Source organism: Triticum urartu, chromosome 2, assembly GCF_003073215.2.
Source record: "Triticum urartu cultivar G1812 chromosome 2, Tu2.1, whole genome shotgun sequence".
NCBI classification, from domain to species: domain Eukaryota; kingdom Viridiplantae; phylum Streptophyta; class Magnoliopsida; order Poales; family Poaceae; genus Triticum; species Triticum urartu.
The window spans coordinates 298,476,473-298,490,154 of NC_053023.1; positions in this window are offsets into that span (position 1 = coordinate 298,476,473).

Consider the following 13,682-nt stretch of genomic DNA (forward strand, 5'->3'; position numbering starts at 1 on the left):
GGGGCGTTCGAGTTCATATTCCTCGGCCGCAAGGACTTCAGTCCATCTGTCAGCTAGCAAATCTTGATCAGCTTGAAGCTGCTGCTGCTTTTTCTTAAGGCTATTTACCGTGGCTATAAGCCGGTGCTTGAAGCGTTCTTGCTCAGCGGGATCCTCCGGCACGACAAATTCATCGTCGTCGAGGCTTGCCTCGTCTTCGGAGGGAGGCATGTAATTATCATCCTTTGCCTCTCCATCTGCCGCTCTCTCGGGAGGGCTGGCTTCTCCATCCTCCTGCTCTAAATCTTGCTGGAGGGGATTGTTGTCGTCTTCGGCACTGTACGGAGTGCTATTATCTCCTGTGTCGGTGTCACCGCTTTTTCTTTGGCGAGACTTAGAGCGGCGCCGCTGACGTCGACGCTTGGGTTGCTTCTTGGAGGGGTCATCCTCCGCTGTCTCGTCGCCATTGCCTTCTTTGGGTGTGTCCACCATGTATATATCATATGATGAGGTGGCTGTCCAGTGCCCTGTGGGCAGTGGTTCCTCTTCGTCTCCCGCATCGTCGTCCATATAGTCGATGTCTTCGGAGTCGAAGTCGAGCATGTCTATCAAATTGTCGACAGTGGCTACTAAGTGGGTGGCGGGTGGGCAGCGAATTTCTTCGTCATCCGCATCCCAATCCTGCCGAACATAGTTTGGCCAGGACTCTCCTGACAGGGAGAGAGACCTTAATGAGTTCAGTATGTCGCCGAAGGGCGAGTGCTGAAAGATATCCACGGAGGTGAACTCCATGATCGGCACCCAGTCGGATTCGATAGGCACGGGCGCAGGCGGTTCGGAGTCCGTGGTCGGGGAAGAATCCGGTAGTTCGGCGTCACGGCTCCCGTGAAGGGTAAGGTCGATACTCGGCTCGATCGCCGCTGAGAATACGGCCTCCGTGGCGGGGTCTATCCACCCGTCCATGGATGGCGCAATTAGCTCCGAATTGAGGGTCGGAGCGGTTGCCGGTGCGGTCTCCTGAACACTGTCCGATGGTAGAGCTAAATCATGCTCATCGTGACCGTGCGGCGCACTCGACAGGGGCTCGAATCCGTCGAAGATCAAGTCTCCACGGATGTCGGCCGTGTAGTTTAAGCTTCCAAACCTGACCTGGTGGCCAGGGGTGTAACTCTCGATCTGCTCCAGATGGCCAAGCGAGTTGGCCCGCAGTGCGAAGCCGCTAAATACAAAAATCTATCCGGGGAGAAAAGTCTCACCCTATACTTTATCGCTGTCGATGATCGAAGGAGCCAACAAGCCTAACAGTGACGACATAGAGGAACTCTCAATGAAAGCACCAATGTCGGTGTCAAAACCGGCGGATCTCGGGTAGGGGGTACCGAACTGTGCGTCTAAGGCGGATGGTAACAGGAGGCAGGGGACACGATGTTTTACCCAGGTTCGGGCCCTCTTGATGGAGGTAAAACCCTACGTCCTGCTTGATTATTCTTGATAATATGAGTAGTACAAGAGTTGATCTACCACAGGATCAGAGAGGCTAAACCCTAGAAGCTAGCCTATGGTATGATTGTATGTTGTCCTATGGACTAAAACCCTTCGGTTTATATAGACACCTGAGGGGGCTAGGGTTACATAGAGTCGGTTACAAGGAAGGAGTTCTAAATATCCGTACTTCCAAGCTTGCCTTCCACGCCAAGGAGAGTCCCGTCCGGACACGGGACGAAGTCTTCAATCTTGTATCTTCATAGTCCAACAGTCCAACCAAAGGATATAATCCGGCTATCCGGATACCCCCTAATCGAGGACTCCCTCAAGGAGGATCGTCTCTCACAACTTGCTCTTGTCGCGGAGGATTTCGAATGTCTTCTTGATCTTGTTGAACTTGATGTTCTTGGCGAGATTGTGTAGGAACTTGTCGAGCTTGACGATGCACGCGAGCTTGATATATTCGCTCGTGGACTTCATCACAGAGCGCTTCTTGATGCTCACGAGCTTGTCGACCTCGGTTGGCTACGGCTCGACTTGAATCTCGGAGGGCTTGTTGCGCCTCAAGTGCTTGATATTCTCGCAATTGTTGTTCTTGACGTTGTGCCTCGACATCTTGTGCATCTTGGTGTAGGCGCGCTTGCTCTTCCTCTTCGTGTTGGCGTTGGTGTTGCCGTTCTCGTGCTTGCGCAAAGGTAGCTTGGTTTTTACGATGTCGTTGTTCTTGAGACGTCGTGTAGAGGGTTGCGGTTTTCTTGACGATCTTGGCGCGTGGCACGTCAAACAGTATTGGATGTCGGTGTACTTGAGCCGGAGATGGTGTAGTCAGAGTGTCGACTTGAGCGGCTCCGTCTTGATGAGGACGGAGTGTATGAAGAGCGTTGAGCAACAAAGCACAAATCTCGTCCATTCTTGCATCATTCTCTTGCTTGTGGTCGAAATAGTATTGTGTGCATTGCTCGGAGAGTCGCAAGTCGGTGGCGAGGTTGTCGATGCGTTCACAATTGCTTGTTGCTCTTGATGCAAAGAACGTGGTGCACCAAAGAGGTGACTCTTTGTAACGTAGGTGGTCATGTCGTCGTCTTGTTCGATGTAGAGTGGGTTGGTAGAAGTACTTGACCTAACCATCATTCCAAATAAATATGTGAGTGGCAGTAGGAGAAGAACTTATACCAAATGTACCTTGACCGATGTTGAAGATGGATCAATGATCACTAAATGTGGAACAAGGAAATAGCACAATTGGTATCAATTCTTGTTGGTTTCTCACACCTACACAAGTAAAAGCTTATGGTGGAGCTCAGTTAGGATGGTGGCACAAAATTTGATGCAATTGTTATTAAGCTTCAATAAAGTTAGAAAAGATTTGTAAATTTGCAATGCAACAATTAGACCAATAGCAAAATATGGTACACGGAAACACACACACAAAGAGATAAATGGGGTCGTGCAAGCAAGGATGAGCCAAAATGTGGAATCCAAGAAAATGCTCTTGTTGCAAAACACTAGAGAGATGCTAGCACGATTGCACAATAGGCGGATACGAAGACTTGTGCACCACCTACTAAGCAAAAATGCAACGACTTCTATCCCAAGTATGCTCTATGTATGGTATTCCGATGATATGATCCAAGATGATCTAGTATGACAATCGTAATGTTGTATGATGCTATGGTTCTTGCTTAAAAGGTCTTTGCTTATCTTTCCCTTTCGTTTAAAAGCTTGTTTGGCTCTTTTTCTTTTGAGCTCTTTTCTCATGCAATGCTTCACGAACCAAGATAGCAATTGTGTATATGATGACAACCTTGTGACACAAGAGATGATACCAAGATATGCACCAATGATATGTATGTATGCTATGGGAAGTATGATCACTAATGTGCACAAGTCAAGTTGCCGGCAATACTCAAAGGCTAGTCTTGATGGGTGAGGTACGCAAAAGTAAGGCTATGGTGGTTATCAATGTAATGGCAAGGAGTGGACAAAGATCTTGTCGAAGTTACCGTCCTTGCTTACGGTTGATGGTGTCATGAAACCAAGATGAGGTTACTGAGAAGGTCGTTGTTGATGACGAGGTCGTGGCGAAGATGAGCGGTGGTGATTTTGATGTCGAACCGTACCTACATAGCCGAAACACAATAGGACACAGAACCGCAACTCAAATTCTCAAAGCACAAAGTGGCAAAACGAGTTGGAGTGCGAAACGAGTAAGCAAATGGTGGTGGTATGTGGTAGTGGGGCGGTGGCTGAAAATTTCAGTTTCGTCAGGGTTTTACGGACGTCCGGGAGTTTACGGTCGTCCGGTCATTGGATGTCCGGTGCCTGGGCGAATTTCGGGCACGTGATGGACAGCGAGGGTTCGTCGAGGAGAGGTTGAAATCCGTCGAATCCAGGCGATTTTGTGGAAGGAAGTGGTGGAGACGAAGGGGAAAAGCTAGATCCACTCAAGGCAAAGCAAATCCACAGATCAAATCCAACAAAATTTCATCACACCAACAAATCAGAAAAAAATTTGGGGCTATTTTTGTGGGGAATTTTCGAATTAGGGACAAAATCAACAAAACAAACCTAGAAAACACAATGGGTGGCTCCGAAATCGTGATCAATGTGGCTCTAGATACCAAGATGATGTAGGGTGGAACCCTAGTTGGCCGATCTTTCACGAAAGGAGCGGATCCCGCGATAAACACGAAGAACATGGGGGGAAACACAAGGGGAAACACTAAAACCAACAAGAATGATCACACGTATGCTAGACTCTCGAACACAAAAGAGTTCACACGATCCATGATCAACAAGGGGCGATACACGGTGATCGGTTCTTCTCCAAAGGAGGTATTGATGGGGCCACCCAAATGGGGGTCTTGAATCCAAGGGGATCTTCTCCATAGAGGGGACGCGTTCTCTCTCGAGGAGTAGATCCGATGTGGATGAGCGAGGCTCTATCTCTAATATGAGCTATCACAACGCTAACCCTAGCTAGGAGGAGGGGGAGGTCTATTTATAGTTGTAGTACAAAAAGGGTGTAAAGTGAAGGGGTACATGGGCCTGAGCCCGCAACTGGACACAGCCAGGGGCCAGACGTCCGGTGGGCGTCGAACGTCTGGAGGCTCGGGACAGCCCGGACGTGCATAGATCTTCAGACTTCCATAGATTACGCTCGATTGCCGTGGCGTCGGACGTCCGTAGGGGTTCGGTTGTCCGGTCGTCGGTCTTCCAATCTTCCTCGGACTTCCATAGTTTTCGTTCTATTGCAGGGGCGCCTGTCGTCCGAAGATGGATGGTCGTCCGTGGCCTGGGAGTCATCGGACGTCCGGCCGTTGTAGTCTTCTTCGGCCAGATTTCCTTGGGCTTGTTGCTTGGTGTCCTCGCCGTCTTGTCCGATGGATGTAGCTGCTCCATGGCTCTCCTCCATGTACCTGATCGCACATAGTTTTTCCGCTTGAGGTAGCAGCCATGTCGCATGTATAGAAAGGGGTAGTTCGGAGAGGAGTGAGTTCACCTTATCTTTGACAGCCTTGGCTCGTGCTCTTGTCATTGGTCCAAGTGGTGTCTTGGGAGATGTCGGTAGGTCCATGGGGATGACCTTGGGATGCTCCGCATCAATTACGCATTGAATTGAGGCATTGCAAATGTAATTGTTTCCATTTTGCACAAGTAGATAACCAGATATGTTAGTTACATGTGTAAAGTCTTGGAATGTGCAATTTTAAAATCATGGTAATTGTAATCCATCTTTGCATGCCAATATGCAAAGATGCAAGTCTTTTTAGCTACATTTGGCCAGGTATGGCAATTACAGTTGTCCAGCCATGGCAGCTGCAGTTGACCTAATATGGCATCTGCAATTGTCCAGTCATGGCAACCAACATTTTAACATCCAATGAAAGTTAAGTTTGAGCACACAAGGCAAATGTAGATAATCACAAATGGCAACTACAGTCAGACAATAATTGACAGATCCAGATGTCCATAAATGAGAAATGGACTTGTACATTGGTGGCAAATGCAGTTGACCAGTATTGGCAACTACATCTTTTGCAAAGCTTTGTATCAACTTTTGATGCAATTATCTTTCTGTTTTTCATTTTTTTTCACAACTCATTAATTGCCTTGTTTCTTAGTTTCTTTTTTTGTCATACATTGTGTGTGCGATCAGTTTTAAATGTCTCACCTGCACAAGATGTTGATGGCAGTTCTCTTGTTGCCATCATTTGCCACGTACTGCATGACGATCATGTGTTTTCAAAATATTCGTAAGTATGCCATCCCATCATCCTTGCCACTCTTTCATTTATTGTTTTCATTGTCGGCGTTCTTGGAATGGGGGTCGCCAGACTTGTCTGCCTGCGGCCCGCACCGTGGCTCCTCCAGCAGCCCCGTACGGCCCATCTTCACCAGCAAACACCCAAGACCCTAGTGAGGGGCCAAGCCTCGCGAGGCGGACGATGCAAGACCTCCTCAGGGGCGGCCTCACAAGGCTGGCTTGCGAGGGGCGGAGAGATCAAGGCAAGGCGAACCTCGCGAGGTTCCAATGACATAAGCCATGATGATCAAGGCCAGGCGGGCGCCAGCGCGCACAGTGTCCTCGTTTCCTCTTTGGTGCTAAAGGGGCAAGCGCAAGCGAGGAGTCCCGAGGCATTAGGAAAAGGTTTCCATATCGGTGCAACAAGACCAAGACCAGCTGGACGGTAGGACGGAGGTCACCGTGGAGCCCAAGACAGCGTTACCACCAGAGCTTTTGGCAGGCGAAGACTACTTTTGTCAGGATAGCTTGTACTAGATGTGCCCCATCAAATTGGCCATTGTGGGATCCCTTCCTGCTCAATATTTGGGAAGAGGACCAGGGCCTCTATAAATAGGACTAGCCACCACCAAGGGAGGGGATGGATGGAGACCGATAGGATCCAGATCATCCTCAAACACACAAGCTCATCAAGCACAAGAACACCTCTCCCCAGGAGGCTATTCTTCCGTTGTAACTGTTCATGCATAGCCCAAGAGGCAATCCACCACACCACACTGGAGTAGGATATTACACCATAACGATGGCCCGAACCAGTATAAATCTTGTGTCTCATGTTCTTTGGGTTCGTCAAGCTAGGCCGTGAGATCGTTAAGTGTGCGAGCTAGAGAGGGGGGAGATCTTCACGCGAACCCCAGTGTTCGAACCTCAAGGGTTTTACCGGAACCCGAAATCCGACATTTGGCATGCCAGGTAGGGGTGCGCCGAAGCTTCGCCCCTCGACGGCCTCGCCTCTCCAACCGACTCTCATGGACATCGCCTCTTCCCTAACTAGATCGATAGGCGCCCTCCGCGGCAGGTGCAGTGGCCGCACAAGTTCAAGTTGGAAATGCCGCCCCGTTACGATGGTGCGGCGAATCTTGCGGCCTTTCTGCTGGCATACGAGGAGGCTGTCCTGGAGGCTGGGGGCGACGACAAGATCGTGGCCAACTGGTTTCCGATGGCCCTCGCTGGCATGCCGCGCACGTGGCTCCTCCATCTGCCAGAATCTTCCGTGGCCTCTTGGGAGGAGCTGCACGACCTCTTCATCGCGCACTTCGGGGGACCAGCACCCCCGGTCGTCGCGGCCCTCCTCGGTGGCTCACAGGCCCCACCCTCAGACCGTCACATCAAGCCGTTCTTTCACCAGATCGGCACCACCTCCACACAACATGGGGCTCCCCCAGGGTGGGCGGCTGTAACACACACAATGCGACTATATCTCCCACGTGTCGAGGCACGACTTAGAGGCATAACCGCATGGTGGTTTAGTCGCAAGTGGGGTAATCTTCACACAATCCCATGTACTGAATAAGAAAGTGATAAAGAGTTGGCTTACAATCGCCACTTCACACAAATAACAAGTTAAACATACATCATCCAGAGTACAATTAAGGTCTGACTACGGAACCGAAATAAAAGAAGACAACCCCAAATGCTAGATCCCCGATCGTCCCAACGGGCTCCACTACTGATCAACCAAAAAATACACAAAACAACGATCAAGATCTTCATCGAGATCCCACATGAGATCGATTGTGTCACCTGCACTGGTATCATCGGCACCTGCAACTGTTTGGAAGTAGCTGTGAGTCACGGGGACTCAGCAATCTCACACTGCGAGATCAAAACTATTTAAGCTTATGGGTAGGATAAGGTTAAGAGGTGGAGCTGCAGCAAGCACTAAGCATATATGGTGGCTAACATACGCAAATAAGAGCGAGAAGAGAAGCAACACAGCGGCCGAGAAGGTAGAAGTGATCAAGAAGTGATCCTGAAGCTACTTACGTTCAAACATAACACAAGACCGTGTTCACTTCTCGGACTCCGCCGAAAAGAGACCATCACGGTTACACACGCGGTTGATGTATTTTAATTAAGTCAAGTGACAAGTTATCTACAACCGGACATTAACAAATTCCCATCTGCCACATAACCGTGGGCACGACTCTCGAAAGTTTATACCCTGCAGGGGTGTCCCAACTTAGCCCATCACAAGCTCTCACGGTCAACGAAGGATATTCCTTCTCCCGGGAAGACCCGATCAGTCTCGGAATCCCGGTTACACGACATTTCGACAATGCTAAAACAAGACCAGCAAGACCGCCCGATGTGCCGACAATCCCTATCTCGTTCTCAGGGCAACACCGGATGATCACTTCGTACAACTAAAACCAGCTCTCAAGTTTCCCCGAGGTGGCGTTGCAAAGGACTCTAGTTCGGACCAACACTTAGAGAAGCACTGGCCCGAGGGGGAGGGGGTTAAAATAAAGATGACCCTTGGGTTGGCCGACCCAAGGGAAGGGTAATAGGTTGTTAGGCAAATGTAAAACCAAGGTTGGGCCTTGCTGGAGGAGTTTTATTCAAAGCGAACTGTCAAGGGGTTCCCATAACACCCAACCGCGTAAGGAACGCAAAATCAAGGAACATAACACCGGTATGACAAAAACTAAGGCGGCAAGAGTGGAACAAAACACCAGGCATAAGGCCGAGCCTTCCACCCTTTACCAAGTATATAGATGCATTAATTAAATAAGAGATATTGTGATATCCCAACATATCCATGTTCCAACATGGAACCAACTTCAACTTCACCTACAGATAGCAACGCTATAAGAGGGGCTGAGCAAAGCGGTAACATAGCCAAACAATGGTTTGCTAGGAAGGTGGGTTAGAGGCTTGACATGGCAATATGGGAGGCATGATATAACAAGTGGTAGGTAGCGCGACATAGCGATAGAACAAACAACTAGCAAGCAAAGATAGAAGTGATTTCGAGGGTATGGTCATCCTGCCCGAGATCCCGCAAGGAAGAAGAATGAGTCCATGAAGAAGATAAACGGACGTAGTCGAATAGATCCTCACAACTCCAGAACGAAACCGAAGCTAACGAGAGAAGCAACCCAGAAAGAAGCAAGCAACATAGTAAACAACCATCACATAATCATGGCATGATGCACAACCAAGTATGATGCATGTCCGGTTTAATGAGGCATGGCATGGCAAAGTGCACAAACAGTACTACAAATTAAGTGGATGCATATTGACGGAACACCACAACAATTATTTAGTTCTCTCTCGTTTAGGTACCCATCAATATTAAATGTTCTTAAACATGGCAAGGGGTGAAGCATATGAAAACTACCTATCTAGGCAAGTTTTAAATGAGGCCAGAACAACAAGCAACAAGTCCGCAAAAATCCTCATGAGCATATATTAGATTCGGTACTGTTCTGCCCTAAAGCATATTTTAGAGTTGTTTAACATGCAAAGTAGTGCTACCATGTTAATCTATGCATTTTTCTACCCCATTTACATATAAAGTTTATTAAGTTTGGAGCTACGGTTATTTAGTTATGAAATAAATCATTTTAGCATGGCATTTCGAAAAATAAACACAAACAACATTTTAAACATTTTTAACAAGGATGAAAGTTGGAAATTATCAAACTAGGCAAAATTCTAGGCATTTTACATACATAAATCATTTTAATCCGATGCACCATTTGTGAGTTATTAAATGCATGATTTAGGGGGACTTTTCTGTAAAACTGCAAAACACTGGAATAATAGACAAAATCGCAGACACGGAAAAAAACTACACTGGGCCAAATCTGCAGCTTGGCCCAACAGGTGCAGGGGCGCTGGAGGCTCACCATGGGCCTTGGCCAGTTCGGTGGAGGAGGGAGGCCGACAGGGGGCGCTAGGCCTTGGATAGAGGGCAAGGAGGCGGCCCACGCGGCAGGACACAGTCAACGTGCGACGAGTGGGACGAGCACTGCTCGACGCAGCGAGATGCAGAGGCGGGGAGCAGCAACGGCGGTGGTGGTTTGCGGACTCTAGCGACGGATCGGAGTGGGAGAAACCGAGAACAGGCCGAGGTGCTCCAGATCCGGCGGATCCTCACCGGATCGGGCGAAGAACGCAACTGGGGCGAGCTCCATAGGCCGTGGTGGTTCCTGCAGGTAACAATGGAGGAAGGGGAGTCCGGTGAGAGAGAGGAGAGAAATGGGAGGAAGAAGGGGAGAGGCGCGCGTCTGGCCTGGGGAGATGGCGGCGCGCCGGCGAGGTTCGGTCACCGGAGGACGCGTCGAGGCGGCGGGGTAGGATCGGGAGGAGCAGCGCGCACGGTTTGTGCTCGGGAGCCGGGCGACGGAGTGCATGTGCACGCGGGCTCGAGGATGGGCCCCGATGGGCTCCACGCGCTCGTTTCGGGCCTAGGCGGGCCGCGGCGGCGCGGGAGGCAGGAGAACGCGTGGCGATGCGAGAGTGGGCACGGGGGCGGCGCGGCGGCGGCGGGTGGCTCTGGTGGCGACAAGTGGCTACGGGGTGCTAGCTGGGTGCTGAAAGGGAGGGAGGAGACGACAGCGGCTGTGGGGGAAGGACGTTTAGGCCATTTTTGGCATGGGTAGGGGCTATATATAGACAGATGCAAGGCTTAGGGGGTTAGGAGGGGTTTTTCGGGGCCCTCCGATCACAACCAGACGATTCCGAACGCGAGGGGGGGTCTAGGCTGGGCCTAGGTGGGCTGTGTAGGGGACTGAGGGCTGCGGGAGACAAGAGAGAGAGAGAAAGACCCGGCAGTAGTTTCGGAGACCGAAAACGTCCGACGATAGACCGGCTATATTGCCGCTTTAGTTATCCGTTGGGGCATCAAACGTACTCTGAATGCGACAAAACTTGATAGGCGGTCTACCTACACTATAACAAGACTACACACCAACTTTCATCCCATTCCGAGAACATTTTCCGGCCACTTATAAAATAAAATTTCGGAGGTGCCGCGGGCGCGTGCAAGTGTGTGTGGGCTTAGAACGGACAAAGAGGAGAACTAGGAGACCGGGACCAATGCAAGTTTATAAAACATGATGATGCAATGCACATGATGACATGGAAAGAAGCAGCACGCAAGAAAATGACATGGCAACAATGCGCATAACTGGAAGACACATGGCGCAACGGTCTCGGGGCGTCTCAGTGGCGCCCAAGGCCAACCTGATCTTCGACTTAGGAGATCACCTCGTCAACACTGTCGGTTCGGGTGTGCTTCCGATGCTTTGTACGTCGACCATATGTAGTGTAGCCGTCACCAAGACCCTCATTGATGGCGGCGCTGGCCTCAACGTGCTCTCTGTGGAGGACTTTAGTCTCCTTCGCATACCACTCGAGCGGCTCCGCCCCAGTCGGTCCTTCTCCGGAGTCGACGGTGGCTACTCCAACCCCCTGGGGCAAATCCGTCTCCCCATGACTTTCCGCACGCGCGACAACTACCGCACTGAGCTAGTCGACTTCGACATCGCCCGCATCGGTTTGCCGTATAACACCATCCTCGGGTACCCGACGCTGGCCCAGTTCATGGCGGCGACCCATCCTGCCTACAACCTCATGAAGATGCCAGGGAGCAATGGCGTCCTTACCATGGCCGTGGATACCAAGGAAGCTGTGGCGGCCCTCAAGCTAGCCTTCAGGGCCATGGCGGCAGCTTGCTCGGCCGACAAGGCCATGCCAAGGGCCAAGGAGGTTGTGCCGACCAAGAAGAAGCAGCTATTCACTCAAGGTCAAGCCAAGACAAAGCAGATACCAGTCGACGGGGCCTCTGGCGCTACCTTTATCATAGGCACCGACCTTGCCCCAGCTCAAGAGAAGGAGTTGGTGGACTTCCTACGAGCGAACAAGGAAGTATTCGCCTAGGAGCCCAAGCAGCTAGTTGGGGTCCTGAGAGGAGTAATTGAACATCATCTGAGGGTGTGCCCCAATGTGCGCCCAGTGAAGCAGAAGGCGAGGCGACAATCCACGGAGAAGCAGTCATTGACTCAACCGTGGAGAATGACCTGCTGTGCTTCCTGGATGCGTTCTCAGGATGCCACCAGATCAAGATGGCAGTGGAAGATGCGGAAAACACAGCCTTCTTAACCCCATGCCGGGTATACTGCTACACTTGCATGCCATTCGGACTATGCAATGCAGGAGCAACCTTCCAGCGGCTGATGCACATCGCCTTGGGGCGGCAGCTCAGGAGGAACGCTGAGGCCTACGTCGATGACATTGTGGTAAAGTATCGGGAAGCAAGAACTTTAATTAAGGACCTGGAGGAGACCTTCACGAGCATGCGCCAGGTGGAACTACGGCTCAATCCGGAGAAGTGCGTGTTTAACCCAGAGAAGGTCAGGCGATGGAAGACATGAGCCTGCCACAAAACCTCAGGGAGATGCAGAAGCTTGCAGGCTGCGTGACCTTGCTGGGGCGCTTCACCTCCAAGTTGGGGGAGCGTGCCTTGCCGTTCTTCAAGCTGATGAAGAAGAAGGGTCCGTTCGAGTGGACCCCCGAGGCCGACCTAGCATTTCAAGACCTCAAGAGATACTTGACCAGTCCGCCGGTGATGGTGGCGCCTCGTCCTCACGAGCCCTTGGTACTCTACCTGTCTACCACACCCCATTCCGCTAGCGTGGCGCTGGTGGCCCTCAGAGAGGAGCCCCAAGTCAAGGGCTCGCCAAATGAAGCCGCCAAGCCGGATAAGGCTGCACAACGCCAAGACGACATTCCTGAGGCGGTGGCTAGACCGGCTAGTCGTCAAGCCACAGGAGCTGGAGATCCATAGGAAACACCTCAGTCGGGAGACAAAAACTCCGTCATCTCTCCTACCCTTGTCGAGCACCCAGTATACTTCGTCAGCACAGTGCTGCGAGATGCGAGAGCGCGATACCCCATGCCTTAGAAGCTATTGCCCGCGCTCCTGGTGGCCTCGCGTAAGCTGCGCCACTACTTCTAGGGTCACCCCATCAAGGTCGTCTCAGCCTACCCATTGGAGAGAGAGCTCAGGAGCCCCAATGCTGCGGGGAGGGTCGCCGAATGGAACATCGAGCTGCAAGTGTTCGACTTGGAGTTCAGCACAACCAGGGTCATCAAGGGGGCTGCGCTCACCGATTTTGTGATAGAATGGACCGATACTGATCCACCTCACTAGGGAATTAAGCGCCAGACGGCTGGGTCATGTACTTCGATGGCGCGTTCGCGTGCCAGGGCGCGGGGGCTAGAGCCGTACTCATCTCGCCCACTCAGTACAAACTCTACTACGCCGTGTAGCTCTGCTTCCAGTGGGGCGAGAAGGTCTCCAACAACATCGTAGAGTACGAGGGCCTCATCGCCGGCCTCAAGGCGGCAGCGGCCCTGGGAGTGAAGTGCCTCACCGTCAAAGGAGACTCGCAACTCCGCGTCATCTTCTCCAACAAGGTGTACGAGCCAAAGGATGAGCACATGGAGGCATACCTCGCGGAGGTGCGCAAAATGGAGAAGTAGTTCTTGGGTCTGGAACTATAGCATGTACCTCGTGACACCAACAAAGAGGCCGATGACATCGCCAAAACAGCATCCAAGCGGCAACCCCAAGAGCCTGACGTCTTCGAGGAGCGGCTCTTCAAACCCTCGGCCGCACCTCCGCCTACGGAGCTGGTGCCATCTCAGGAGGAACTCCCCCAGCCTCCATCCTCGGGAGCCCTCGCCTGCGGCCCGACCTTAGGAGCGCGCCTCCTCTTAGCACTTGAGCCTTAGGAGGGGAGATGGATCGAAGAGTTCAAGGCATACCTGACACAAGGCACGCTGCTGGAGAAGGAGGAAGACGCGGAACATGTGGCCCGGCAGGCTACGACGTACTGCATTCAGGACGGTGAGCTATATAGGAAGCAGCCAAATGATGTTTCTCTACGATGCATTTCCA